Source organism: Mauremys mutica, chromosome 1, assembly GCF_020497125.1.
Source record: "Mauremys mutica isolate MM-2020 ecotype Southern chromosome 1, ASM2049712v1, whole genome shotgun sequence".
Taxonomy (NCBI): domain Eukaryota; kingdom Metazoa; phylum Chordata; order Testudines; family Geoemydidae; genus Mauremys; species Mauremys mutica.
This window is the reverse complement of record NC_059072.1, coordinates 317,562,713-317,590,688: the sequence shown is the minus strand read 5'-3', so window position 1 is coordinate 317,590,688 and position 27,976 is coordinate 317,562,713. Positions and strand designations below refer to the sequence as shown.

General features: G+C 44.5%; 1 long non-coding RNA gene across 3 annotated transcripts in view; it reads right to left on the bottom strand.

The window, feature by feature from the left end:
* LOC123370266 overlaps positions 1-27,894 on the bottom strand; it is a 40,400-nt gene extending 12,506 nt beyond the window's left edge. Inside the window, exons 1-2 of one of the 3 annotated variants that reach the window (XR_006579338.1) lie at positions 27,665-27,894; positions 6,122-6,280 (exon numbers count right to left, since the gene is read on the bottom strand). This is a non-coding gene — a long non-coding RNA (uncharacterized LOC123370266). Of the gene's footprint in view, positions 1-6,121; positions 6,281-6,712; positions 7,532-8,933; positions 9,604-27,664 lie in introns of those variants that run through there. The other 2 variants (XR_006579339.1, XR_006579342.1) reach the window with 2 other exon arrangements.
* Positions 27,895-27,976: the final 82 nt, after the last annotated feature.

Here is a 27,976-nt window from a genome sequence, read left to right as displayed (position 1 = left end):
CCCATCCAACCCCCCCTGCTCCCTGTCCCTTGACTGCCCCCCGGAACCCCCTACCCCTTCTCCAACCTCCAGCCCCCTTACCGTGCCACTCAGACCAGCGTGTCTGGCTCCATGCAGCCCCAGACACATTGCTGCCATGCTCCCCCATGGAGCCCACAGCCCCCTCTCCCCCCCCGCCCCCCCAAGCACCTGCCTTCCAGATTTGAACACCTCAACATTCAGGAGTGCTCAAGCTCAGTTTGGGCAGCTGTTACTTCATTTCTCCCAAATCAAATATACTGATCCACTGTAACTTGCTGTAGAAAAAGTAGGATAAAATTGAGCAAGAAATGCTTATTAGCACTGGAATTGCTATTTTCAACAGCCATTGCCTTTTTGTTTGTTTAAAAGGAAGACAGTGATATTGCATTGGCAAATTCCCCATAGAAAGAAAGAGTGGAACAAAAGAATAATAAAGGCACCTCAACTTTTCCTCATTTATGGAGGACAATCTTATAATATGCATCCAGATATTCTCCAATCACACAAGCTGAAAATTGTTCCACTTTACTGCAGCTCTGTAACCATATGGGAACCAATCCTGTCTGTGTTTTGTGCACATCCAAAATTCCTGCTGAATGACCTGCCCTGGGAGCGAGTTACCAGTGACCCAGGGCTGGGGCGGCAGGAGGTGGGGGGGGGCACTGGTGGGGGGGAAGCCCAGCACTGGGGCAGCAGGGGGGTACAGAGGGGAGCCCAGGGCTGGGACGGGGGGCAGCCAAATTTTTTTTTGCTTGGGGTAGCAAAAAACCTAGAGCTGGCCCTGCCGGGTTCCCCCGGCCGCCGGAGCCCCCGGCCCTTTAATTTGCTCCGAGGGCTCCCAGCCACCTCTTCAGCTGGGAGCCCCTGGTTGATTTAAAATAAAGTATCACCTCCCCACCCCCAACCTTCCTTTTTGACCCACAGCTGTTTTGGTGGGGCGGTGCTGGGGAAGGAGGGTTTGTTTCCGCAGGGCTGGGCGGCCCTGGGGCAGGGTGTTTCTGCGGGGCCGGGAGGTTTCGGCCCTCAGCTGTTTTCTTTGGAGTAATGTGGCCCTCGCTGCTTTACGAGTTGTGCAGGCCTGGTCTAGATAATACTTAGTCATGCCATGAGTGCAGAGGACTGGACTAGATGACCTCTCAAGGTCCCTTCCTGTTCTATGATTCTATAAAAGCATCTGGTATGCGACTCAGCACCAGTTTGATTGTTGGCCTCCATGGCCTTGTGGTATGCCTGCCGCAGTTCATTTGCTTTCATGCAACACTGCTGCTGAGCCGTCACACTCCTTTGCCTGCATCCCCAGACAATCTTTTCATAGATGTTGACACGTCTACAGCTTGCCCGTAGCTGTGCCTACACAGCCTCTTCTCCCCACAGGCCCAGGAGATCCAAAATCTCCTGTCCACTCCAGGCAGGAATGTGTCTAGTATGTAGAGCGGTTATGGTTGGTTGGGCAGTTGTACACGAGGGAGAGCTGCTAGGTATGCACGCCAAGATGGGCAATCAGGAAAAGGTATTTCAAAAATATGCAGTGGGCTTTAAAAGGGGGGATTGCTGCCAGTCTCCATGACCCATGGGCAGTAGTGTTTACAACTGTGACAGAGAGGTCGGTGTCCAGGGAATGGGGCATTGTGGGACAGCCGCTAGAGGATTGTTAAAGTCGACACAGGTTGTGCAGTGTCTTCACTCCCCCTGCATCAAGCTCAGTAAGTTACCACAGCTCCACACTGTTTGGGGAAGGTGGTTTTACTGTGTCACCATGACAGGGTGCTTATATCAGCCAGAGACAAATTGGAATGTAGACACATATTCACAGATAGGCCAACATAAGTCTCCTTGTGTCAACCTAACTTTGTAATTTGGACCAGGCCTCACAGCGTTAACAGTTTCACAATATATCAAGTAAATTCAGCAAATGCACTTGTCCAGTGTAGCTGGCTGATGTTTCACACCTTTGAATGGATGTTCTGTAGAAAGTTACTGACGGATCACCTTCATTTTTTATATTTAAGCAGTGGAAGTACTTAAACAATTAGATGGGAGCCAGTCTGTCCCATCCTCCTCTGTAGAAAAAAGGGCCAGAATTAAACTAAGGGCTTCTTTGCATGATGGGATAATGCACTCTGTGAGGGTGTGATTTCTAAAGCAGGGGTTCTCAACCTGTTTCTTTCTGAAGCCTCCCTCAACAGGCAATAAAAACTCCAGGGCCCAGCAGGAAAGGTGGGGGGGACTCGGGGCTCAGGGCCAGGCCCTCAGGCATAGTTATAGTTTGACTTCTATTTTTTGGGGGTAGGGGCCAATAGGACTTGCGTCAGCTCCACTCAGCAGGGTCCAGGAAGGCAGTGCCACCTCCACCCCGTGACTCACCTCAGCAGGCCACTCAGCCTGTCTGGGTTGTGTGTGGTGGGGGTTCAGCTAAAAAAAAAAATTGAAAACTGCTCAGAGTGCAGGCAGTGGGCAGCTAGGGTCTGTGTGCAGGCACAGAGATAGCTCAGGGTGCAGGCAGTGGGCAGCTAGGGGCTGTGTGCAGGCACAGAGGTAGCTCAGGGTGCAGGGAGGGGGGTAGCTAGGGGCTGTGTGCAGGCACAGGGGTAGCTCAGGGTGCAGGGAGGGGGGTAGCTAGGGGCTGTGTGCAGGCACAGGGGTAGCTCAGGGTGCAGGGAGGGGGGTAGCTAGGGGCTGTGTGCAGGCACAGGGGTAGCTCAGGGTGCAGGGAGGGGGGTAGCTAGGGGCTGTGTGCAGGCACAGGGGTTGCTCAGGGTGCAGGGAGGGGGGTAGCTAGGGGCTGTGTGCAGGCACAGGGGTTGCTCAGGGTGCAGGGAGGGGGATAGCTAGGGGCTGTGTGCAGGCACAGGGGTTGCTCAGGGTGCAGGGAGGGGGATAGCTAGGGGCTGTGTGCAGGCAAGGGGTAGCTCAGGGTGCAGGGATTGGGTAGCTAGAGGGGGGCGGGGAATGTGCCAGGCAGCAGCGCTCCCAACCCTGGTGCTCCGGGCAGCCGAGCGACGCAGCCAGCCCCAGTGTTCCCGACCGCCCTGCCTCCCTGAGGGAGGTGGGGTGGCCAGTCCCGGTGCTCCCAGCAGTGCAGCACTAGCACCAGCTTCCCTGCATCCCTGCAGGAGGCAGACCAGCCAGCCTGAACCAGCAAAGGCAGAGCGCTGAAATGCAGGGGGGGCCTGGCTGGGGGCGGAGCATGGGTGGGGCCATGCTAGGTTGTTTGGGAAGACACAGCCTACCCCTGTCTACGATACCCACCGCCCATGCCTACTGTAGAAGATGGTGAGACTCACTCCCAAAGCAGAAAGGGAGTGATAGCTCAGTGGTTTGAATATTGGCCTGCTAAACCCAGCGTTGTGAGTTCAATCCTTGAGGGGGCCACTTAGGGATCTGGGGCAAAAAGAAGTGGTCCTGCTAATGTAGGCAGGGGGCTGGACTCAATGACCTTTCGAGGTCCCTTCCAGTTCTAGGAGATTGGTATATCTCCTATTAGTTTAGAAACCTCAATTTCTGCATTAAATAAACCAACTGTATCCTACCACAGCAGAGTCTTTGAGAAATAAATCTTCCTCTGAGGATACGGATTCCTTCAATAAAGAAACTTCCACATTCTGTTAACTGCAGCAAACAGGCCTTGTCTTTCTGAGACCTTCCTGATGTATTATACAGAAATGATAAAGGTCAAGTACATTTTCTTTGCTTTTCAGCTCACTGAAGTCACTTTGATCTTCTTCCTGAGACAATGTAATGACAGAAACTCACCTTCTCATCCTTTCAGAGGTGCAGTTTTGTTAATGAGGGGCCCCAGTTTTGCCCTACATATTTGAGACTGTGTTAGGAGCAATGATGGTTCAGCTGGAGAATTCAGAGCAAGGACAATTATCTCAAAATACCTGCTCCAAGCAGGCTTTGATCACAATTTCTGAAGCTGTATTGAATATATCGTTTGTCCTTGGCTACAGTTTGACATAAAATTGTGATTAATGCCAGTTCAGCTACACCGATAGCTGGCACCCATTTTCAGCAACAAGTAATTTTGCTAGGTTTAGGAGTATTCTACTGCAGGCCTTTAAAATAATCTAGAGTCAATTATGTTATATCTGGTTCTACTGCATTTACAAACAAGCATTTTATACTGATTTTGGTAGGAAGCTGTCATTAAAATCACATCAGAAAATCTACATGTAAAACTAAAGTATTTCACTGCCCCCTCCCCTGGCTGGAGTTCTATTCTGTGACCATTTATTAAAAACTATTTTAAATCTGATAAACCTGACTGGGGAGAGAAACTCATTTTCAAAGCGACTTGGCTGTATTCATGGCAGTTTACTCTAACTGAGAGAAGCTTTCAGATTGAGACTCCCATCTTTAAATTATAAAGCTTTTTACATGTAAGAAAGGGGGTATTGTGAAACCAAGCTGACATTTTCCTCTTAAAATAAAGAGTCTAAAGTTAAGGGTATTTTAACCAACAAGCGGAAGTGAGTATTGGTCTCTCTAAGGTTCTGATTGTGCAAACACTTGCACACCTGCTTACAGGGGCGGCTCCAGGCACCAGCACACCAAGCACGTGCCTGGGGTGGCAAGCCGTGTGGGGCGGCCGGCCGGTCACCATGAGGGTGGCAGTCAAGCTGCCTTCGGCAGCATGCCTGTGGGAGGTCCGCCGGTTCTGCGGATTCGGTGGCAATTCGGCGGCGGGTACACCAAAGGTATGGGACCGGCGGACCTCTCATAGGCATGCCGCCGAAAGCCGCATTACCAGCGGACCTCCCGCAGGTGTGCCACCGAAAGCCACCTGACTGCCGTGCTTGGGGTGGCAAAATACACAGAGCCGCCCCTGCCTGCTTAACAGTATTCACATGAGTAATACCATTGAAGTCAATGGGACTACATATACAAGTAAAGCTAAGCACGTGCATAAACATTTGATGAATTGGAGCCCACATTTACAAAGACTGTGGAAAGAAATGCAACAGATATTCATGTATTAAAATTACGAATACTTCATATTCAATAGTAGAATTCTCAGAGAAACTTCTACTACTTTCAAGATTTTTCAGGTTTAAGATACATGCATGTGTGTGTATCCACAAATATATTTTTAAATACATAACTGACCCAATGCTCTAAGTGACAAAGCAGAATGTTGCCACACAGGGTTCCAAATCTGGGTGCCCCATTGAACAGGTTAGCAGGCAACAGTAGCAACACTACCTCAACCCTTCTGAAAGGAGTTCATTATCTTTATTCTTAAGTGAGCCTCTATTTGACTGATGCTCAGAGCACCCAACCTGGGTTGGCCAGACAGAAAATTCCCACAATGCAGGGGACTGAGAGGGGGAGTTAAAGTGTAAATGGAAGCAAAGGAAAGTAAAATAGTTAAAGTACCTGTTTAAATATTGTGTTTTAAATAAAAAGACTTTGTACCAGAAGAGTAAAATAACATTTATTTGTGCAGATTTAAACTAGGTACAGTACCCATAGGTTAATGGCAATATTTGCAGTGTAAAAGCAATTAGCTGCTATTGTGGAAAACATCAAATCAAGATTACTATTATGGAAATATAGTTTCACTTTATGTACAGAAAGTATGACCCAACACTATCTAAAAACGTAAGGATCCTGTTAAGCACAAAACCTGTCTGGCTTCCATGTCACAGAAAGCTGCAGAAGCAGATTTTTTCCTCAGGGCTTCTGCAACTTTCCAAGTTATGGAAACTTTATGTTTGTTTTTTTTAACAACAGAATTGAGTCCTAATGACTCAGAAAGACAGATGCATAGGAGCTGCTGCATTAAAAATATTAGCCCTGAACAGAGAAATGGAAAAAGCAGATAGGAAAACACTGAATAGACTTACCAAAAAGCAGAACTGTATCATCACAAAAAGATAATAAAAGTGTGACGGCTTGAAGTGTCGCAGAACTAATTTTCTAATGCTACAATTTCCTACTCAAATATTCAGTAACTATGCATTCTACTGAGAAAATGTGAGTGGCACTTCATTTGAAGAATAAGTGGTGTTCAACTAACCAGCACAAAGTCCAAAAAGTCACACTAACGTGTTAAATGCTAAAAACATAATAAATCTAATCAGGATCTAGTATTTACCTGAACTGACCAAGGACCTCTGGGTTGTGTTCCGACTGTTTCACAAGTGAAGACTCCTCTTTGCCGGATAACTTCAGTTTATCATTCTGTGGCACAGGCTCCTCCGAATGGTAGAGTCAATGTATTGCAATTAGGGAAACAGCTCATCTTACAGCTCATCTAAAGAAAACAGAACTGAAACTAAAAACGGCTGATCTGTTTTTAGCTATGTTCGTACTTTTAAAACCTCTAAGTATTTCAAAGAGGTCTTTATTACTTTATAAAAACATTTTAAATCTTATACAAGGAAACTTATTAATATTGCTTGATAAAGTGGCTCCAAATTATTTTGGCAATTAAAACTGGTGATTGCTTAATACGATTTTGGCCAGAAAATACAATTTAGTGAACTTTCACTTTTGTTGCCTTTCAGCACTACTAAGAGAAAACTTAGCATTGAGGGGGATGGGTTTAATCACTGCACATTGGGAGGAAGTTTTCAATGAGCTATCCACAATGACACTCGTATCTTTTTCATGAGTGATTACAGTTAATTTAAAACTCAGAAATATATCTAAGTAGTTCAAAGTCATTCCTTGCAACTAACTTTACCTTCCATTTGTCAATACTGAATTATATCTGCCATCATGCTGCCCATTCACCTGATTTAGTAGGTCCCTTTGGAGTTCCTCACAATCATCCCTAATCTTGAAAAACAAATAATCTTTGTCACCTATAAATTTAGCCTCCTTACTTTCATTTACAGATCATTTATTAACGCATTAAAACCAGCCCCAGAGCAGATTTTTAGGAACCCTAATATTAACCACTCACAATATTGAAAATTAACCATTTATTGATACTCTGTTTTCTTTCTCTTAGCCAGTTACTAATCTATGGCAAAACTTTACCTCCAGACCCATGACTTATTAGTTTGCCTAATAGCTTCTTGTTAGGAACTTTTTCAAAAGCTTATTGAAAGTCCAAATAAATTATGCCAACTCTTTGTCTTCTTCATCAACTATTCTGTTGACATTGTAAAAAAAAAAAAAAAAATCTAGTAGGCTAGAGAGATTTTCTTTTGCAGAGCCATGCTGGTATGTACTTTTTAAAAATCTAATTATTTCTTCAACCGATTTCTCTTTTACTGAAGTATGGATCATGGGTCTATAAGTGCCAGGATCATTCCTAGTGAATTTTGAATACACATTTGCTAGCTTCCAATCTTTTGGTATAGTAGCTGATTTTAATGAGATTTCATATTTTTTGTTAGCTGCTCAGCAATTAATTCCTCAGAATTCTCAAATTAATATCAGGTCCTGGTGACTTACTGATCTTTATTACTTTATTCTTGCACCTAATTTTTGACATCTCAGTCTGACAGTGCCTAAGCTTGATAATCTTTTCAAGTAATACATCTCCACAACATCCGTTCCAGGGAAAACCCAATACAAAGAAATCATTTTGTTTCTTTTCAATGTCCTTAGTCTCACTGGGAAGGAGTGGACTTACTGCCACAGTGCCTCCTGATGGCCAGAGGTGGTGTAGCAACTCTCTCCCCTTCCAGCAGCACCCCATTCTGATGGCTGCTCTGGTCTTCCAGTGGTCCACCTTCCTATGAGTTGGCACTCTGGCCAGGTCACAATTTAATCCGCTCTTTTCAGGGTAACAAGAATTCCAATGAAACAATGTCTAATACTGTCTATCAGATCTTTGGCCATGACTCTGGGCCCCATGGTCCTGACTCCCTTTTCTGAGGGCTGTCATCCTTGTGCCTTTCTCCAGCCTCACACCACCATACCACTGCTGGTAGGGAAACCCAGGCCCTCTCACTACAACCAGGTTTCAACCCAGTGACCCTATAACCAGCAGCGAAGTAATGCTCAGTCCAACTCCTTGCTGCTGCTTCCCTGGGTTTCTTCCTACTCAGTCCTTCCCCTCACAGCCTCTTTAAACTCTCTCTTCTCTCAGGGTTGGAACTCTCAAGACCCGCCCCTGGAATCCGCTAACAAAATCCCAGCTTAAAAGTATAAACAAAAGCCCACTTCCAACTCCCTTGGGCCTGCCTTTACATCCCTCTCACTTCCATGCCTCTCAGACTCTCTCCCTGGGAGTCCAGCTCCTGCCCTTCTGCCATGTGTTGGAATTAATAATAATATTTGAAATTATTAATATGGGAAACCAAACACAAATTTAACCATAAATTCCTTTATTAAATCCCAGTGTACTAATATAGTTGCTCTAAACATGCCTAAAAAGCCTCAGAAATAAGCAATTTACTACATTTGAAGAGTAACAAAACATTTATAAGCATTTGATCAAGATACTTACAAACAGGCTAATCCCAGGGGTGCTTAGACCTATGTTGATTGGCTCCAACGTGGTCAGGCAGGTATGAGCAATGAACTCTAACAGAGTTTACTTTTTATAACCATCAAGAAGCAAGTGATGTCATTTCCGAGTACTGACTTCAGCTAAAAACCAATTTGAGACAGTGTGACCTTCCCCTGGTGTTATCTTGACCAGTGATCTGCTAGGTCACTCCAATCCTCGACTCTGGGAGCCAGCCTTACCCTGCTCCGCTGTGAGAACCCCCACACCCAGCCTCTAGCATGTAAGCTGCTCCCAGCTACGTGAGTACTTTTGGCCAGCCACTGCTTGGATTGTGCAACCAACATCTAGCCAACATCTCTGGTCCCAGACACTGTTACCCAAAATTGGGTCAGCTAGTAAGCTTAGGAAAGACTAATGACCCACCAGAGTTTGGCAGAAAGCAGCACATTTATTATACTGATAGCTAAGCTCAAAAGAAGGGGTGGAGTGTCACACTCACTCATATACTCATGCTTCCAGGACAGGCACAGCACTGGAGATGCCAGGATCCTTGAAGGTAAGTGTCCCACAGCACAGCGATGGACGGTGCGATGAAGGTAAGTCTTCTCGAGGCACGATGCAATGCAACGCAGCGAACCACTAGCCAGGCAGTCCGGGCAAAAGGCCTTCACGAGAGGTACAAGTTTGTGAGTGCCCTTTTGAGCACATGGCTCCATCCCCTTTTAAGGACCTGCTCCTCATGGCCTGCGACTAGTGATGACTTGGCCACATCTGGTTGGTCATACTCCACCTCAGCCAGTGTCCATGCAGCGTGCATGCATTGGGTGTGAGAGAGCTGCCTAATTAGAGTCCCAGACACCTTGTCTACCTGGGAGCTCTTCTGATCTTCCAGCTGTTCAACCAGCCCATTCATCCCACAGGCATTCCAGGAGGGAGGGAGAGGGGAAAGCCACTTCACAGGTATTCAAAGAGGGAGAGGAGAGAAAAGGGGGTGGGGGAAGTATAACAGACCTTTTGAGTATACGGGTTATACATAGCATACCGATCACTACTGCTCCTACAACAGACACAACCCTAGGAACCTCTGTCTTGCAGTGTCCAGTTATGCCCGCTGGATGCTGCAAACTTATGAGTTCGTCAATTTAAAAAAGAAATTGATATGTACCAGGCTTGTTATCCCAAGGGGAGTCTCTGACATGCTTCAAACCAAACACACTGCTTCAGGTAGAATAAACAAACAAATTTATTACCTACAAAAGATATAATCACTTAAAATCTAAGTCAAAGCATAACAAGGCAGATTTGGTCAAATGAAATAAAATAAAAAAGGTTCTAAAATCATTCTAAGCTGATCTTAACACTTTCAGTGCCCTTACAAACTTAGATGCGTCTCACCACAGGCTGGCTGATTGCCCTTCAGCCAGGCTCTCCCCTTTGATCAGTGCTTCAGTCGCTTGGTGGTGGTGTCTGTAGATGGAGATGGGAGGGGGGGGGGCATGGCAAATGTCTCTCCCTTTTATCATTTTCTTTCTTCGTTCTTGGCTTCCCGCCCCCCTTCAGAGTCAGGTGAGCATTACCTCATCTTAGTCCAAAACTGACCAAGGGAAGGGGGGTGACTCACTCGAGAGTCCAACAGATCTTTTGTTGCTGCCTAGGCCCGTGTCCTTTGTTCCTGTGAGGCTGGGCTGGATTTTTCCCATACATGTCCTGATGAGGTGTGAACTGCACCTGGAGAGTTTTGCCTGGGCTTGCTTTAAGCCATGAGGACACATTTTCAGCCTCATAACTATATACATGAAACTACAACCTATAACATTACTATAACAACAATCCTCAGTGCATCATGAGCCTTCCGAAGACACCTGACATGACAAACTTAGCATTTGATACCAAACAATCATATTATAAGGATGAACATGGGGAGCAGGGTGTTTCCTCAAGATACAGAGCGTCTCAGACAGTTCACCCTTATTTCCAGTCTTCATCCAGATAAGATTTACAACCTCCTTTCTCCCCAAAGCCTTTCCTTCCCTCCTTCTCACTGACCAAGTTTTTCCATTGCACCTGAATTCACACAGGAGATAACAGTGGTATGTGGGATGGGAAGGGCCACATTGGCTCATTAAGACACATTCTCTATTCTTATTTAAAACCATCTGCAGTCACCCCTATCAGTAAAAGCCTTCTTTTTAGAAACTTCCCCTTATCTCATTAGTTATTCTTTGAGCCAGACATCCTCCCTACTACATTCCTTCTGGCTTTATAACTTATTTTCAAGGCCTTCCTTCTAGTCAAGGCCTCTCTTTATAACACATATTTCCTTAAGATAGATAAATATGAAATTAAAGAATTAGAGTTATTTTACTTTCCCCACCTTAAAACCCTACATACTACATCAGGTTTATTACATTAAGCATTTTAACATACTTTACTTTTTTTTTTTTTTTGCAGCATTTTGTACAACTAATAAACTTGACGATACAAAATCAAAATTACAATTACCACAATTGTATTGACAACTACCAAAACTTTGAATGACAATTTTTACCGTGGATGTAATCCCATGTTGTATGCTTATTCCCATCAGGAGGGCTAGTTAACTACTGAATTCCCTCTTCCTACCTTTTAAGCTTTTAACATCCAGGCTCAAGGGAAAAATACTAGGCCCCACCTTCGGTACAGCTTTTGCAGCCTCCTCCTGTCATCTGCATTCAGCCTGTAATTCAGTTGCATTACAAAAAATGGACATGTGATATAAAGTCTTTCCATTTATCACTACAGTGAATTTCAGTGTGAAATACAATCAAAATAAGAGTCTTTGGATCCATACCAAAAATGGTTACTTCTAGCCACCACACAATATTTATCATTCCCAGCATAAGTAGTTTTTACTTCACCAGTACCCCCAGCCTCTCAACCAGACCGTATAGTTTGAAGACTGCTCCCCCAAAGTGAACCTGCATGCCAGCAACTCTGTAAAACATTACACCTGCCCTTGTAGGTGTCCCTCAGGTGCGAGCAACAGGACAAGTCTGGGGTTTTCCATACCTTGTAATTATCTTGCCTCAGTATTTGAAGAGGAAAAACAAACTTTTTTCAAACCTTACAAGTTGCAGTGTCTTCCAGCACTCCTACTGGTAGTGCTTTAACAATGGTGTGAATGAGCCTGGTGTTCTGTAATTATTGGGATGGATAGCATGAGTGGGATAAGGAGTTCCATATCCCTTTCACAGTTTACCCCACGGTATTGGACCCTTGTGAGGTTTTTGTTTTACACCAATCACTATTCTCTTTGCCATACCAAGTTTTCAGTTTCTCTGTAGTGATAAAAGAAGGCAATTTACCTTGCTCTGAATCAATGGGAGTGGCTTTGATTTTGTCTGGTGCATACCTTCCATATATAGCACATCATGGCCCTGGCTATTGTCTCTCGTTGATGATCCTCATTGGTTTCGTTGATTATTTCATTCACTTTAGGCTGTCCTTTCTTAAACAAATTAACTATAACATGAATATTAGATACATTCAAAACTTCCTGATTAATGGAGTTCTTTGCTTTGCTCATATATCATATGTCCATAGCCAGCTTGTGCTGGAAGGCTCGTTCATGTTCTCACATGGTCTCAATCGCCACCTGGTTTCAGAGTGATGCTCCGTCTCCAAACCACATTGCCACGTCACTGGCAAATAGGCTCCGTTGGCTTCACCTTTGAATTGATCCCAATGCCTTTACTTTTGCATTTCTAAACAAGTCTTTCCGTAGTCCTTTATCATTTTGCCATACAATTGGCTAAGCTCTGGCAGACATAAAATCCATTTGGTAAATGCAATGAAATCAAATTAAGCAACACAGTTACATGTCTAAATTGATCATTGTACTGCACTCCTTTAAGGGGCCTTAGTACCAGTCCATTACTTGGTCCTCCTCCAGCTTGAGGCATTCTGAGTTTTTCTTTTCACTGCATGGTATTTGTCCCATGCTTATTTCTACCTATCCTGATTCCCAAAAGGGTTCATACCGCTAAGCCCTGTTTGATTAAATTTTACAGGGAACACAAAACCTGTGTACTGTCCCTCATGGCTAGAATACACATATGGAAAATTCAAGGTACCATTCCCCTAAACAGGGATTGATGCTATGATTATCAATCATTACAATCCCCATGCTTTTTGCCTGTCCTCAGGCCACTTGTAGAATTGTATGAGATATCCAGTGGCATTGTCTATTTTTCACCATAATTGAATTGGGCTTCCAGCTATCACTTCAATAATGGTGGCTTCCTCTTATCCCCAAACTCAAATTATTTCTGCATTTATTGAGTCACATCCTCTATGCACAATCAGACCTGCCTTTCTGTACTCTACCAACAGTCTGAAAAACAAAACAGTTTCTGGTGGGCTCCTTAGTGGGAGCCTCTGAACAGTTTTAACAGAATAGGAGGTAGCCATCAATTCTTGCTTTAAGATCCTGCTTCCATTCAGACCAATGGCCTTTTTGTATTATATAATAGGGATCTCCTCACCCTAGTGCTGGAAATGGGCTTTTTCCCCAGTGTAGGGAGCCGTAGTGTAGACATACCCTGAGACTAGTCACTGTGCCATCTTTAATTTTACCAGACAAAAAGATTCTTTACAGAAGTATGAGCAGTGTACAGTTATGTTTCCCAACTCCACCAGATATCTGAAGTGTGTCGGGACCCATCACACAGCCAATAAAGGTTTTGCACAGTACATTTTAACTCCCTTCAGTATGCTAGGAGCATAAGCACTAGATATTTCTGTCAGGATAGCCCCGAGTTAACACATCTGAAATGGCTACAAACAGTCCAAAAGGTTTTGTATAATCTGGGGTGCTAGACACTGAAGCTTGTGCCAAAACCTCTTTTAAATTATACACTGCCTATATTCCCACTCTACCTTTTTCTGCAGGAGCTGGTAGAGGGGTGCAGCAGTGGCTGTGTAGTCGTGGACAAAATTCTGACATGCTCTTGGTGCCCAGCAGTGACCGCAGTGCTGTTTCTGAAGTAGGGATGGACACCACCAAAAGCCATTTTAACCTTTTCTTTGTCTAAAGCTCGCTGGCCAGGTTCACTAACTGGGTCTTCAGTTTGGGTTTGTCTTCAGTCCAGAGTATGTATTGATACCTTGGGGGGGGGGGGAACAGCTGTGCATGTCTCTCTATCAGTGTCAAAGAGGGTGAGCAATTTATGAGTTTACCCTGTATAAGCTTTATACAGGGTAAAACGGATTTATTTGGGGTTTGGACCCCATTGGAAGTTGGGCATTTGAGTGTTAAAGACAGGAACACTTCTTAAATTGCTTTCAGTTACGTCTGCAGCTTTGGGGCACGTGGTTCAGACCCTGGATCTGTGTTGGAGCAGACTGGCGTGTCTGACTCAACAAGACAGGGTGCTGGTGTCCCAGGCTGGCAGGGAAAGCAGGGTTAATTAATAAGTAAAAAGTGATTTTATTAAATACAGAAAGTAGGATTTAAGTGGCTCCAAGTAATAGCAGACAGAACAAAGTGAATTACCAAGTAAAATAAAATAAAACACACACCAGTCTAAGCCTAATACAGTAATAAAACTGAATACAGATAAAATCTCACCCTCAGAGATGTTCAATAAGGTTCTTTCACAGACTGGACGCCTTCCTAGTCTGGGCGCAATCCTCTCCCCTGGTACAGCCCTTGTTCCAGCTCACTCAGGTGGTAGCTAGGGGATTTCTCATGGCGGCTCCCCTTTTTGTCCCATCCACTTATATATCTTTTGCATAAGGCGGGAATCCTTTGTCCCACTCTGGTTTCCCACCCTCTCCTTCTCAATGGAAAAGCACCAGGTTAAAGATGGATTCCTGTTCAGGTGACATGATCACATGTCACTGTAAGACTTCATTACCCACTTGCCAGCACATAGGTATACAGGAAGACTTACAAGTAAAACAGAGCCATTTACAGTCAATTGTCCTGGTTAATGGGAGCCATCAAGATTCCAAACCACCATTAATGGCCCACAACTTTGCATAATTACAATAGGCCCTCAGAGTTATATTTCATATTTCTAGTTTCAGATACAAGAGTGATACATTTATACAAATAGGATGACCACACTCAGTAGATTATAAGCTTTGTAATGATACCTTACAAGAGACCTTTTGCATAGTTACATTATGTTCACACTCATCAGCATATTTTCATCAAATCATATAGAGTGCAATGTCACACTCCTTATTTAATTACTTCTGGCCTTGTTATTTTCAAGGCCTTCTTTCCACCTGCTAATCAGGGCCTTTCTTTACAACACATATATTTCCTTAATCAAACTTAAACTAACTCTAATTCTTTAGTCATATTTATCCTACACCAAGGCTTCCCACCTGAGCCTGCTCCACCCCAGTGGCTGTTCTCTATCACTCCTGGCCACTTGCCATACTTGAGGTAGGATTCCCAACTTTCTACTCACACAAAACCGAACACCCTTGCCCCGCCACTCCTCCAAGGCCCTGCCCCTTCTCTAAGGCCCCACCCCTGCTCACTCCACCCCTCTCCCCACCTTCACTCACTTGCTTTTCACTGGGCTGGCTCAGGGGGTTGAGGTGCGGGAGGGGGTGAGGGCTCCAGTTGGGGATACAGGCTCTGGGGCGGGGCCAGAAATTAGGAGTTCATTAGGAGTTCAAGGTGCAGGAGAGGGGTCCAGGCTGAGGCAGTGGGTTGGGATGTGGGAAGGGGTGACGGCTCTGGGGTGGGGTGAGGGGTTTTGGGTGCAGGAGGGGCTCTGGGGTGGAGCTGAGGGGTTCGGAGTATGTGAGGGGGCTCCAGGCTGAGGCAGGGGGGGTGTTTGGTTGTGGGGGGGTATGGGCTCTGGGTGTGGATTCTGGGGTGGGATCAGAAATGAGGGGTTCAGGGTACAGGAGGGGGCTCTGGGCTGGGGAAAGGGTGTGGGGGGGGTGAGGGCTCTGGCTGGGGATGCGGGCTCTAGTGTGGGGCCAGGGATGAGGGATTTCGGGTGCAGGAGTGGGCTCCAGGCTGGGGATGAGGCCTTTGGAATGTACGAGGTGGCTTCGGGTTGGGGTGTGTGGGGTGAGAGGGCTCTGGCTGCGGGTGCAGACCCTAGAGTGGGGCTGGTGATGAGGGGTTTGGAGTGTAGAAGGGTGCTCCGGGCTGGGACCAAGAGGTTCAGAGGGTGGGAGGGGGATCAGGGCTGGGGCAGGGGGTTGGGGCACAGGAAGTAGTGAGGAGTTCAGGCTTTGGGCAGTGCTTACCTCAAGCAGCTCCCAGAAGCAGCGGCATGTCCCCACTCCAACACAGAGGTGCAGCCAGGCAGCTCTGCCCTGTCCACAGGCACCACTCCCACAGCCCGCAGTTCCCAGCCAATGGGAGCTGTGGAACTGGCACCTGGGGCGGGGCAGCATGTGGAGTCCCCTGGCTGCCTACTCTAATCAGGTAAGAATCCCAGGGTCTTCTCTTGATAATCTCAGAGAGACTGCGGACTCTCTCCCTACCTCCTTCTGTGCTAAACTACCTGCCTTTATAGTCACTACCCAGCTCCTCCACAGCTGGGCTTCATCCCTAAGCTTGGGCCCACCTCCAGATGCAGCCAGATAACATAACTGGCCTCTCAGGCCCTCATTAATCTTTTCAGGGCTGGGTGGATGGTACACAATCATCACACTCCTTAATTGCCTCTTACTCTCCCTAGGAGTCCAGAAGACCTACTTGTTTCTGATACACCTGTAGTTTAAAAATATATCAGAATGAACAGATGAACCATAACCATAACTTTTGATTCACAATTTAAAAGTTAAATAGTTTTAATCATTTTTCACATTACAAAACATTCATTATTTTGAAGCCGCTCCCTAGACACCTCAAAAGATTGATTAAAATGTAAAGTTACAGAACTGAATGTATGGAAGTTGTCAGAAATACATTCACGGAGAGCCTTCAGAGGACTTATTTCAATGGCTGTTTACACAGGTGAGCCTTGCCAGCAGGGCCGGCTCTAGACCCCAGCGCGCCAAGCAGGCGCGTGGGGCGGCCCTTTCCCGGGGGGGGGCGGCATTTGGCTCTGGTGGACCTGCCGCAGTCATGCCTGCGGCAGCTCCGCTCGTCCCGGGCTCCGATGGACCTGCCGCAGGCATGCCTGCGGGAGCTCAACCGGAGCCGCGGGAAGAGGGGACCCGCCGCGGGACCGGGGAAGGGCGGCGCAGCGCACCGCGCTGCTTGGGGCAGCCTGATTTCTAGAGCCGCCCCTGCTTGCCAGAGACAGCAGGTGGCCTTAAGAATAGGTTTTGCTACAGTAACAGATGGATTTCTACTTAAAATTCTTCACATAACCATGTTGCTAACTGAAAACTATAAAAAATTATAGCAAATTAGTATAGCTATTACATCAACATCAATCAGTTTAAATACATTGTTTTAAAAAGATCAGAGACAGCAGTTTTAAAAGTATTTAATTAGCAAATGCTGATAAAATATAGTAATTATAAATTAGTCTTATCAAAGTATATTAACAGCAAAATCTTTGAGGCGCCAGTCATTAAGAGTACAGCACAGTAAGTTTTAAGAAGTACACTCAAACCTAAAGTACACAACATGAAGACTATGTCCATCAGCTACTATTTTGGTTAGTTTGTATACTTAGAAGGATGAAAAGTAAAGATTATTGCATGTACTTATTTGAAAATGGCTGACATCTTACAGCCAATAATTTGTGGCTTTTTTCTCCTTTCAACTGCTAGTTAAAAGGATTAATTATCATTAGTAATATTAACAGAAAACAATTAAACATGTATAGAAGGTATATATTCTCATCCAAATAGGGGAAGGAAATGCACAGAAATCTCTTACACACCTCGACAAGTATGGCCACAGCATTGTTGCAGAAAATTTCTTTAAAAGAATATTTTAAAATATTTATTCATTTTCATATTCATTTGTTCATTAATCTGATCTGGTTGTGACAACATGTATGTGTATGCAGCCCATAAAGCGTAGTGTTCTAGAGATCTTATTTAACAGAAATTCTCTCTCCTGCACCCTGTGGTATTGTTTTGGGAAGTCTTTCTGCCTTCCTGTGTAAGTAACATTTTCCATTTTTCAAGCCATTCGGGAGTCTAGTCTTGGATTTTCTGATAAACCCCGGTAATTATGGTGCTCAGTCTATTGTTGACATCATCCAGGATTATCTCATTTAATAACTGAAACGTTCATCAAGGCAGAAAAGAGTTCTGGGATGGAAGAATACCAAGGACCGTCTAAATAACAGTACCATATGGTTAGTATTTCAAAGTATTCAGCTGAATTAAAAACAGCTGATCTCTACAGGAAAAGTAAACATTTAAATTAAATTAAATTGAAGGATTTTTTCGCATCTTTTTTATTTACTTTACCATACTGGGGATCACTAGAGTCACTACACCTTAGAGTCAGGCACAAGCATATTACAAGGGTCTCTTAACTTTGCTCTATATCAGTGGTTGGCAACCTTTCAGAAGTGGTGTGCCAAGTCTTCATTTATTCACTCTAATTTAAGGTTTCGCGTGCCAGTCATATATTTTAACGTTTTAGAAGGTCTTTCTATATGTCTTTAATATATAACTAAACTATTGTTTTATGTAAAGTAAATAAGGTTTTTAAAATGTTTAAGAAGCTTCATTTAAAATTAAATTAAAATGCAGAGCCCCCCGGACCGGTGGCCAGGACCCAGGCAGTATGAGTGCCACTGAAAATCAGCACGTGTGCCGCCTTCAGCACCCGTGCCATAGGTTGCCTACCCCACTCTATATATTTGCTCCATTGAGAAATATGTGACAAGGTCATAGCCTCGGATTTGGGGGGAGATTTTCCAATTTGATAACTGGTTCAGATATATCTAAATTTAGTAAAAAATAAGTAGTCTAGTCACATGACAGGCGCATAGTTTTCTCTCATAACTAAAATGAGGCATTCATGTTTTTGAACAAAATTCTCTCACAAAGAAAAAGAATCCTCTGTAACTGGACAGTGGGTTAACTGACCACAAAGGGCACAGAAGGCAGCTGAAAGTCTCTGTTTTAGTGCCTACACCAGGGGTGGGCAAACTACGTCCCACAGCCCAGATCCGTCTCGTCAGGGCTTTGGATCCTGTCCGCGAGATTACCAAACCCTGTGCCCCAAACACAAAGAGGGTCACACCGCAATAGGGTTGCCGACTTTCTACTCGCACAAAACCAATCATCATTTCCCCGCCCCTGCCCCTCCTCTGAGAACCCACCCAGGCCTCACCCCTTCTCTGAGCCCCCCCCCCCCACTCACTCCATCCCCCCTTCCCTCTGACGCTCACTCTCCCCACCGTCACTCACTCATTTTCATTGGGCTACCTCAGGGGGCTAGGGTGCAGGCTCCGGCTGGGGATGCAGGCTCTGGAGTGGGGCCAGAAATGAGGTGTTCAGAGTACAGGAGGGGGCTCTGAACTGGGGCTGAGGGCTTAGGAGTGTGGGAGGGGGCTCTGGGCTGGGACACAGGGGTGTGTGAGGGCTGTGGCTTGGAGTGCTGGCTCCATAGGGCAGGAGTACCCCCAGAGAAAAATTAGCAGGTGCTTAGCACCCACCAGCAGCCAAACTCTCCTCTCCTCCCTCTGCCCCCCAGTGCCTCTCACCTGCCAGCAGCCCCACTGACCAACTCCTCCCCCTCCCTCCCAGTGCCTCCCACCCACCATGAACAGCTGTTTGGTGGCATGTAGGAAGCTCCAGGAGCAAGTGGGAGGAGCAGGGACAGGGCCCACTCAGGGAAGGAGGCAGGGAAGAGGTGGGATGGGGGCAGATTGGGTACATGAGGATGTAGGGTGGAGACTCAGGGGAAGGGGTGGAGTGGGGGCAGGGCCTGGGGTGGAGGAGATGGTCAAGCACCCCCCAGCTAGATGGGAAGTCGGCACTTATGGCAGGCTCTGATGTGGGGCCAGGGATGAGGGATTTGGGGTGCAGGAGGGGGCTCCGGGCTGGGGCTGAGAGGTTTGGAGTGCAGGAGGGAGCTCTGGGCTGGGGCAGGAGTTTGGGGCCCTGGGGAGGGGAGCCTCCATCTGGGGGTGCAGGCTCTGGGGTGGGACTGTGGATGAGGGGTTGGGGTGTAGGAGGGTGCTCTGGGCTAGGATCAAGGGGCTCAGAGGGCATTTTGTTACCAGCTTTGCCCATTACTTTGGAGCATGCTCATTTATTAGGGTTACTCTTTGGGGGTGGGGGGAGGGTGCTGTACTTCGATCAATGTACTGCTTGTATCACTTGTATTCTCATATGGAGCTCTACTTCTCCCTTCTGCAAGTCCCCTCCCAATGGAGCTATCCTGCAGGACCTAGGTTCCCCAAGGCTGGGTTCTTCCAGCCCCAGAATCAGAGAAACATGGGTTCCATCACAGAGACCCCCTTGGGACTGGCACCTGATGTGCTGAAATTACCTCTGAGCCTGTTTTCCCTGCCAACTTGGGACTCCAGAACCCTGCCTTGTTGAGCCAGACACGCTAGCCTGCTGCAGCACAGACCCCGGTCTGGTCCACGCCCCCAAAGCTGCAGACTTTAACCAAAAACTGCTCAGCAGGTCACCTATCTCCAGCACCCAGACACCCAGCTCCCAATGGGATCCAAACCCCAAATAAATCTGTTTTACTCTGTATAAAGCTTATACAGGGTAAACTCATAAATTGTTTGCTGACTGGGAAAAACCTGTGCACATTATATCTGTGTGTAACTGAAAAATAAACTTGGAACTTCAAAATGACATTTTTAGTCACTTAAGATGTCATTTTTAACATACAGTTTGGATTACTGCAAACTAATGTATTTCATCTAATATCATGTTTTCTAAATAATTAATTTTGTTAAATCTTTCTAGAGTTCTCCACAGCCCTCTACTGTTGACTAATCTAACATTTTTGTATGTCATAGATCACATCTTCCAGATCAGTAAAACACCAAACACACTGACCAGCACTCATCTTAGTACCAATTTCAGAAGCATCCCATTATTAGTCTGTTCCAACAGTGAGATTAGCCAGTTATTCCACTCAGTTTCCTATCTCTGAGTCAGTTTTATTCTACAGGACATGAATGAACTCAATTTAGTATTATAAAAGCTAAATATTTCCCAGTAATTTATCTGTTTCTCTTATAGGGGGCATGCAGATTTAAACAATAAGTTTGAGCATCTCCATACTACAAAATGATACAACAGGTTACAAGTTGTGTCAAAAATATTGAAGCGATCCAGTGCTACAACAGGATACTAAACTAATATGTATTTTCAAAACTCTCTAATTATCTACTTGTATGACAGAATAGTACGCAGTTTGCACAATATTATTAATGCTTGAATGCTCAGTAATGATACAGACCATGAAACTAAACCTGCAAACCAATATTTACATGTAATCCTTACTCAAACAAGAAGTTCAATTGACCTCAATGGACTACTCATGTGAGTAAGGATTTGTGAGGTCACGCCCCTGATGACTTCAAAGAAATTCTTAGATCCAGATCCTTCAAAAGCTTAGTCAGGGGACTACTCACATGTGTAAAGATAAGCATGTGCCCAAGGGTTTACAGGATTAGGGCGTTACTTTGCTTTTTCAACTCTGTTTCCACAAGGAGGTTTTATATTTTGGATCTTCAAAGAACTTCCTCCCTTTTTTTTTTTAAACATAAGAAAAGTTCATTTTAACATAATATAGCATTACTAGAAAAAAATCATTGTATCATAAAAATATAGAAAAGGAAGAAAAAAATGTGAAAGTCTGTGGTAAGGCTCTGATTTAACCCAATAATACAAACACAGTTATAAATTAAACTCTGTCCTTAATTCACTCAGTGCTGGCTATATATTATGTGGCATAAAGTGGAGCAAATGATTACATATCCCAGGATCAGTTAAGGAAATCAACTGGAAAAAATCACATTTCCATCCAAACATTTTATACGTATTATTGTTACAAGTCACTTTAAATGCTAATGTAATTGAAAGATTAAAGAAAAACATTTAGCATGCTTAGTGCATTTGGCAGCAGCACTTTGTTTATACCCCATAACTGTTTTGCTGGGCTTGCCCAGGCTCTGCAAAAGGTTGTTTAACAATAACAGTAGCAGCAAAACTGAAACAGCAACACGCTAGAGCATGCACAGAAAAAAAAGGGAGATCTGAGCACGTTTGATGGAGTTGCTCTTTTGAGCCTATCCAAAAGACACTATTTAACAACAGATTTTTTAAGATTAGAAGGACATTCTACTTTACAGGGTGTCCTCTCAGAAAATTGATTTAAAAGAAAGGTACATTGAATTTAATTATTTACAGTGCCTCTTCAATAGCAAAATTTCAAGCTTAAACCTAGATTTCTTTCCTTTATAATTGCATCAGTTTTCTCTATCTGATTTCTGATGACCAAAACTGGATGGACTCTCCTACTAAATATTTTAGTTACTTTTTAATATCCAATTGGATTGTTCTATCATTTTAGAAACTGATAATCTACTAAATCCCATCTACGGATACTCCTGTTTACAGCACTGCCAGCAAGTGACAAGCCCTATCCAGGATTACCCACAGGCTTCAAAATTTCTCACGCACTGAAACGCTTAAAGGCCTGATTTTCCTAAGTGCTTAAAACCACTCACTTTAGCTGGTATTGTGCAGGCTTACTACCCCCAAAAAACAAACTTTGTGACCATCTTCATTTTAACCATGCAAAAGGCTGGTATCTTTAAATCACATCTGAGGGAAGGCCTCAGGAAAGCGTTAAGACATTTATAGAGAACGACAGAAATTCAGCTGGAAGGTCACCTAAGCATGAAGGCGGAATTAAATCAAAATATGGACTAGCTTGCAGTTTAAGTAGCAACACTGGCAACTGTCTTCTGTTTTCTGCAAAGACTGCAACATCCGACATGCAGCACTAAATATGTGAGGGGCCACTTGTAATCAGTTAAGTTCTGACAGGATTTACTATAGCAAGTGAAAATTCTGAGGTGCTGATCGGGTGGTGGAGTTGCTAATTAAAGGAAAGTCTGTGAGCACAGAAGTATATTATTGAAGAGTTTGAAAAGTGGAGTGGGAAAGTCTGTGGGCAATTGAACCTGTAAATTAGATTTTTATGGGGAAACAACCTTCATAAAAGTGCTAGTTTAATCTAGATTCCTTATTGAACAAGCTACAGACATTAAAGTAGAGTCAGGGCCGGAAACTCCAGGCATTTCAAGAAATAATACTGGTTGTTTAGGACCTGATACAAAGCCTATTGAAACCAAAGGAAAAACTCCCATTGACTTCAATAAGCTTTGGAGCATGTCCTTAGCAGGCCACCCTCTTCCCTCTGAATCAGTATTGACTCAAGTGCACAGCATTGCATTATGCAGCAATGTGCTATTCACAGAGTATCTTGAGAGCCTGCCCACTTGTAGACCGCAAATATCCCACATCAGTTCTCCCAAAAGTAGGAGTGTCAGACTTCAACCAGGGTGTAGGCCAACTGTGTAGTTATACTGTTAACCTACAATTACCTCTGCAGTTCAAGTTTTTAGTACAAATAATTTATATGATGAACTTTGCATATATTTTGGGTCAAGAAAAGTGTCAAACACACTCTTCAGTATTTCACGAGCTCTACACTGGGTAAAATAAAAGCTGAATAATATATTGAACCTTTCTTCCTTCCACTACTGAATAAATTATTATTGAATAATATTTTTCATTATTCAATCATGTCCACATTTATTTGGATGTTTACAAACTATAATGAAAGAGCTTCCATCTAGTGCTCTGGGTGCCCTTGACAATCTTTTCAATGTACACCAAATACATGGACATGATTATACCACCCGTAAGAGCAGATATCTTAGACTGGGTTAATATAATGCAAGAGGACATGGTGTGACCAAAATAAAGGTTAATAAAAGCAGAGTGTGCCCTCTTTACAAAAACATCTGCCAGTCACCTGCTGAAGCAGTAAAAAGATTTCCCTTCTGTACTATAGGAGCAATTTGAGTGACAAGATCATAGAAACATTTAAAAATATGGAAGTTGGGAGAAAAGTAACAATTTATTTTTGAAAGTGAGGAAAATACATCTGCCAAGCTGCTCAGCAATACAATGGGGGAGATTTAAAGGTATCCTAAATAAAGTTTTAAATGTCTCATTGAAAAGACAACAAAATCAATCCCCTATCCTCCGAAGAAAAAGTTTAGACACAGTATTTCACCAGGTAAGGAAAATAAATCTGACATGAACTGTTGTGTTATCACACTTTTTAGCTAGTGATTTTTGCTTCTCTTTGGTGTAACAATGTCTCAAATTTATGACAGATTCTCCTTTTCTTTGGACGAAACATTGCGTGATACTTTATACAAAAGACATTGCATACACAAATTAAATGCAAAAAACCCTCAGTGTTCATGCAACAATCAAAGTTGTAGTTAAAATTACAGTCAAGAAATGCAATAAAGAATGCACCCCCAGCAATATAGACTCAGATATATTTTATGGGATATATTTAACAACATAAGTCATAGCAGGGCTGCCCAGAGGATTCAGGGGGCCTGGGGCAAAGTAATTTCGGGGGCCCCTTCCATAAAAAAAGTTGCAATACTATAGAATCCTATATTATCATGGAGGCCCCTGCAGGGCCTGGGGCAAATTGCCCCACTTGCCCCCCCCCACCTCCCGGGAGGCCCTGAGTCATAGATACATCACTGACTGCTCTTTATATTCAACCTGTCAGAGCATAGCATGCAATGGCCATCTAGCTCAGCGTTTCTTAAATGCGGCCACCAGGGGCTTTTCTTGTAGCCAAAGCCTCATGGACTGTTGTGGGTGTGAGGAGAGCAAAGCAGAGGCCCCTTCCCCTCCCTAGTGCTCCTGGGTGTATCGCCTTGGTGTTGGTTGCGGGGGCCGCCAGCAGGAGTCCCCCTCCTTCCACCTTCCCCTCCCCACTCCCGAGACGCTGGGGACACAACGCTGGAGAAGCAGGCAGCCAGTGAGTTCTCCACCTTCCCAGGAGCGGTTTGGACTTCAGCCCTGAGGTTGCAGGGGGGCAGGCTCTGGTTGCGGGGCTTCAGGCTCCAGCTCTCGGCTCCTGGCTGTGCAGCTTCAGGCTCCATCCTCCAGCCACAGGGCTTCGGGCTGCAGCCTCCTGCTGCCTCCCTCAGCCCTCCTCCCCTACCATCCGGGGCTTAATTTGTCCCCAGGCTTGCTGGTGCTGAGTAAGTCTGCTGTGAAAAGTGATACTTGCATGTTTGTTAATATCACTTTTCACAACAGGCTTATTAGCTAGCAATAAATATTACAATGATTTGGACATGTATATGTGCATATTTATTTTTTTTCTAAAGCTAATTTAGTATTTCAGGGAAAAGTGTGAGAGTGGCCACAAGCAAGAGTTGGTGGCCACACTCTGAGGCCACCAAAAAATTTGTCCTGAGAACCCCTGAGTCTAGGTAGGAGGCACCAGCCAATGGCTATTTAACTTGCATTGATGGGTGCATACTTGTGAAAGGCACAAATGAACAGAGCATAATCTCAGTTTGTGTGAATTTTTTTTTAAAACTCTATTCCCAGTATGCTATTTCCAAACATTTGTTACTATTTTCAAGCCAATTCTTTTCCAACTTGGTCGTGAACATGCTCCTCACCAAGGACTATTTACAAACCAAGCTTCAAGGTCCAGTCATTTTAGAGTTCTCTGTATGATTTAAAAAAAAAAAGTGTGACAATGTTTTCCCCATACTTGCAAATAAAAGGATGAAAGGGATATTTTTCACATATCTCACATGCACAAAAGGTTTACCTTTCATTATACTTCAGGAATGGAAAGTTTCAGCCCCAAAAGAAATGTATGAGGATGTGGAAATAGATTTTTACTGAAACTGAACTATAGTTGTAATTGTTGAGTGACTAAAGCATACATTAAAAGAAGGTGGAATAGAGGCCTGCTGCAACCTCATGCACTAGGCATGGGGTCACAATGCCACACACTCAAATTTGACCCAGCAACTCCTCTATCATGCCAGCAGGGAAGGAGCTTTGCCTTTACACCGGACAGCTCTGGTCAGGGGCCTGTTTAAAAAAAAGGGGGAAGAGCAATGGCTGTTTGCCCCCATCTCTGGACTGTACTCCCACCTTGCATACAGAAGGGTCTACCTCTCACATCAACTTTCCCTCTGGAGGGCAGGGCAAGAGTTCACATTGCACATACATATATGGAGAGAGAAGTCTCCCTCCTTCTAACCCAAACTTTAGCTTATCTCCCACCTATGTGTTTGGGAGGAGGGGAAAGAATTTCTTCCCAAACATTCCCCTCTCTCCCAACTCTTGTTTTCCTTTCTCTGCTGACATACCTACATGGGGACGGACTGTCTCTAGTCACACCCTATTTACTTTAATGCACAAAAGTTAACATTTTTTCAAGCCAAACAGAGACATCTGTGTAAGAACATCTGCAAATTATCCGGTGACATTTCCAATAAAAGAATGCGACAGATACTTGAGACCGACACAGAGACAGATTGGATTCCTCCCTGAGAAACAAGTTGCTGACTACATCTTCAACAAACAGAAGACAATAAACCTACAAGTAAAAAACTGAGAGTAGAGGGATATTTACCTGCTTTATAGACTTTATAGCCATGAGCTGTAAATGGTTACAAAATAGAAATGATGGGAAAAGATATGACAATCAAATCCATGTACAAATCTACAAAAAGGAAATTAAAAAACAAAACAAAACCTTGCAAACAGACTTTCAGACAAGAAAGAAGGCTAAAAAAGGATGCAACCTTAATCCTACTTTTTGTCATCATAAATATCAATGACCTATGAAATGCCTCTACTAAAGCATTTATTAAACAAAGCCACAATAACTGAAAAAAATGCCTATCCTATGTTATGTCCTAGAAAGATGGCACAGAATGTCTACTCTATGACTTCTCACTGAGAAAGTCCCTGAAAAAGAGTTTATGCTTGCTAGAAACTTAAAGCAAAAACATGGGCTCCATTGGTCACTCCGGAAAAGATTAAAAGCTCAACCCATAATCATAACTAAAATTTTATTACAGAGATAAAGAAACTGAATACACCTTAAATTGTACATATCTAAACCTCATAATAAAGTGACAAGGCAGCATCACAGATAGGCTATAAAAGCATTAAAATAATGTAATAGCACCACTTAAATACCAGTGAAACTATTCAACAAAGTTATTCAAATCATTCTACATATGGGGCCGAACTTTAAGATCCAACTACACCAACTGAGACAAAACACAGATACAAACTCTGTATCTAAAGCTCTGCAAACAAATCCTCTATGCACACAAACTCCAACGTCAATAGCTTCAGAGCAGAACTGAGTCATTTCCCTCTCCTAATCTATTTACAGGAACAAGCATTGAGCTCTGCTGCCAACATATTGTCCATCCCTCCACCACAAAGCACTAAAGCTCAAAAACCAAATCCAAATAAAAAGCTAATGCTATATAACATTACTACCAAGTCTAAACACTACCTTTCTGAGAAATGAAGCATACAACCTCCTTTGAAACAGAACACAGTTTTTAGGCCACAGGACCAAACTTTAAAACACTAATATATGAGTTATTGAGAAGAAATACAAACTTAAAAAAAGAAAAGAAAAAAAACAACCCACAACCTATAAATCCACACCCAAAATCATCACAGTAGCAAATTATCTCACAACAGTAGGCAAAGCTAAAGCAGACTTATGAAATACAGAAGTAGTGTCCATAAACTACAGATGGAAACTGAGAGAAACAATTCTGTGCACAGTGACACTGGAACAGTTTTCCAACCAATTCCAAACACCAATTCCAGCGGCCAGATTGAGACTGAGCAGCATTTTCTCCTGCAGTCTCCAAAATTTGAAGTGTGTGAGAAAGATTTCCTTAAAATAGCTGATATGATGCACACTTTCAGTGAAACAGAGATGAAGAAAAGCTGCAGAAGTCTGGGAGAGAGGGAGGATTGGCAGAAGCAGCCTGTCAGCTGCCACTAAATCAGTAATGGGAAGGAATGACAAAGAACACGAGGGGAGTCCTATCCCGGGGGCTGTCCCACGCGGATGTTCAATGGGTCGGGGGTTAAACCCAAAACACACGGTCCCCGGGCCAAATACTGACGTCTCCTCCCCGCCCCCCGCAGAGACCAGACCTTCCCAGCCTCTTTCAATCCGTACAGCCAACAACGCGCCATTGCCCCGACCTGTGCAGCGGGGAGGGGAGCGGTTCGCTCCCGGCTCCAGGCGCGCAGGGGGGGAGGCGAGTTTCCCCGTGTCCTCCCCGCCCAGCTGGGAGCAGGATTTCCCTCCCCCGTGGGGGGGGGGGGTCGGTGCGTGGCTCGGTCGCTCCCCGGAGGGGCGGGGGCTCTCCCGGAGGAGGAGCTGGGACCTCCGCTCACTTCCCCGCGGCAGCAGGGAGGGAGGGGGACGCCACGACCCACGGAGGGGCGTGGTTTATGACGTCACGCACTCGGAGCTGCACGTGACCGTCCCCCCACGCATCCCCCGGCTTAACT